Source organism: Cavia porcellus, unplaced genomic scaffold, assembly GCF_034190915.1.
Source record: "Cavia porcellus strain 051 isolate PalLab524CR breed Dunkin Hartley unplaced genomic scaffold, mCavPor4.1 scaffold_10, whole genome shotgun sequence".
Lineage (NCBI taxonomy): Eukaryota > Metazoa > Chordata > Mammalia > Rodentia > Caviidae > Cavia > Cavia porcellus.
Window position 1 is genome coordinate 38460670 of NW_026947493.1, and position 3043 is coordinate 38463712.

A 3043-nucleotide genomic window follows, 5' to 3' on the forward strand; every position below is an offset into this window, starting at 1 on the left:
TTTGTTTTGGTATCAGGGAAATCGAAGTAGTTCCTCACAAGTAAATTAATAGAGGGCCACCTAACAGTCTGAGGCTAATGTAACTGTAAAAACAACATGAAATATGTATTAACTTTGAATGACATACACATTGAATTTGAATTATTTTAATATGTAATATCACTTGAGCTGAATTATTTCTTATAGGCAATATCTAAAAATAGATATTAACTAACAGGTATTTTTAATAAGTATTTAATTCATCAAGTAGGTTGAGAAGTAATTCTCTTTTGAATTCTACTCATTATTTCTTTATTTTTAATACATGTTTGCAGCCTGTTTGTTTACATTCCTTGTGTAGAGCTGGTAGAGTTGGCACAAGCATATAATGCATCTTAATTCATTTTTCTATGCAGTTTTCCTCCTTCCCTCTCCCTCATCTTTTCAACTTCTCCCCATTTGACAAACGTGTTTGTACTCCTAATATCTATGTTTAACTCTGTGTCCCTTGGATTGCATTCTTACTGTGCATGGTAGGGTGAACAGAATCGCTGTATTCATGGCTTTGGTCTGGAGCTGTGTGTGTTTTTGTGCTATAGCAATGTGATGTAGCAAGACTTCCCAGTGATTATACTAAATTATGAGTTACACCTTTGGAGTTTGAACCCTCTTTCTCTCTGTAGGTCTTATGGAATGGTCACTTGACCCCAGAGGAAATACTCAACAATTAATGTTAGGCCTATCTGGCTAAAAAATAAAAAAAGATAATGAAACTCTTTACCAGTTGTTAATAAAGTCACCTTTCAAATGATGTCAAATGTTTTAGGAAAACTTATAGTCAAAGTTGTGTAAATGTTTTTTTTTTCTCTGTCTTTCCTAAGTCCTAATAGTTTTCATCACTCATTGAAATCATTGTTGTACATAAAATTCTTATCTCTTAAAACTTTCTTTTTCAGCTTTCTAATGAATTTTTATCTTTCCTAAAAAGGGTTTTCAAAGAATTATCTTATTGTCAAAAATTCCAGTGTGTAATTATCTTTTTGTGTTTATTATTTTAAAGAAATAATTAAATTGAATTATCTGTACATTTTATGGTACTGAATTGTTGACTTAGAGTGAAAGTTTTTTGTCAAACAAAACAAAATGCTTTGCATCCTAACATTAATTCTTCATAGAACTATATTGTCTTTTTCTTTTTAAGGCACATTCCACATACTTGTTTCTATATCGGTAACAAATACTTTCCTTTCTGTGTTTTATTAGTATTATATATGTTACAAGAAACCATTACCTTTTCCACACTTTCCTGATAGCATTTTTCATATCCTTATTCTTGAAAGTATAAATCAAAGGGTTGAGCAATGGAGTTAGCATGGTGTAAAATGTTGTCACCATTTTGTCTAATGAGTAAGCAGCAGATGGTCATGCATATATAAAAATGCATGGAAAAAAATGCATGGGACAAAACGCAAAACCACAATAGTAATGTGGGGTCCACAGGTACACAAAGGCTTTTTTTTTCCCTTCAGAATTGTGCTTCTTCAGAGAGAACAAGACTACAATGTAAGAAACAAGCAACAGGAAGAATGTAATAATGCAAAAAGACCCACTATTGGCAACCAGCAAAAGGCCAAAGATGTGAGTGTTTTTGCAGGCAAGCTTCAGTAATGGGTGCAGGTCACACATGAAGTGGTCAGTGACATTGGGGCCACAAAAAGGGAGCTGGAAAGTGAAGAGAACTTGAATGATGGAACACAGGAAGCCCCCTGCCCAGGCTACACCCATGAAACATGAACAGAGCTTTCTGCTCATGATGGAAGAGTAGTGCAAGGGCTTGCAAATGGACACATAGCGGTCATAAGCCATGGCTGTGAGGACAATCCACTTCACCTCAGCAAGGAAGTGTTCAGCAAAGACATGCATCATGCAGCCTTCAAAGGAGATAGTGTTTCTTCCATAGAGAAAGCCTACAATCATCTTTGGTGAGGATGCAGAAGAAACACATGCATCAAGGAAGGACAGGAAAGTCAGAAGAAATACATGGGGGGTTCCCACAGAGCAGGGCTGTAGATGATGGTCGCCACAATTAGCATGTTGCTCTAAATAGTTGCAATGCAGATATACAAAAGTAACATTTTCTGAACTCTCATTTGTCTCAGATTTTGTGACAGCCCTAAGAGAACGAATTCATTTGCAAAGCTCAGGTTATGCATGATTTCCAAAACAAATGTCAAAGTGAAGGAGGTGGTCATATAACTCTGTCAAAGATATGACCCTTCTCTGGTAGAGCAGGTCAATCAGCATTTTCAAGGTGGTAACAGAGGCATAGGGGGCATCATGAGGGACAAGTGAGAAAGAAGTACATGGGAACAGACAGGGAGGGACAGAGTGAGATGGTGATGACAATGGCCAAATTGGTCAGCACAGTAAATAAGAAAATGAACCAAAAAAGACAAGGAAGAGTATTTTCTGCAAATGTGGATGCTGTGTGAATCCCAAGAGAATAAGTTCAATCACATTATTGGGAGGCATGGGGTGATCCATTCATGAAGTAACACCTTCTGGAGACATGAATTACCTATCTAAAGATAAAGATACACAGTTAATCATGCAGGGTCGTAGCCTGAATGTCATAATCCAGAGATGAGGTGGTCACTGTATCAGTCCTGGAGGCTGTTAGTGTTTCAGTTGTTCTTTTCCACTTCCTACATGATGCTGTCTCTTCAGATATCTAATATTCTACGTCACCAAAAAATACTCATAAAGCATCAGTTATTGGGCTATTTAACAAGAAGTTTCAGGGTTGTGTACATGAACTCTGGATGCCCCCTCCAACTCCTTGGGACTTTGTTACATCCTTCCCATCCCCCATGGGTCTTCCTGTGTCTGGGAGCTTACAAATTATAGTCATGAAATACACTGAGTAAGTTATAAAATATGGTGCAAAGGTAATGTTTATTACTTCTTCTATAATTTACATTTGAAACTATTATTTTAAATTTTAAGGTAAGACGGTCAAAACCTTTCTTACAAGGCAATCTAAGCAAGCAGATGGAAAAAATGT

The 3043-nt window shown here is 36.5% G+C and overlaps 1 pseudogene; it reads right to left on the reverse strand.

The window, feature by feature from the left end:
• Window positions 1-1266: 1266 nt before the first annotated feature.
• LOC100720848 (olfactory receptor 4C15-like) lies at window positions 1267-2192 on the reverse strand (annotated as a pseudogene).
• Window positions 2193-3043: the final 851 nt, after the last annotated feature.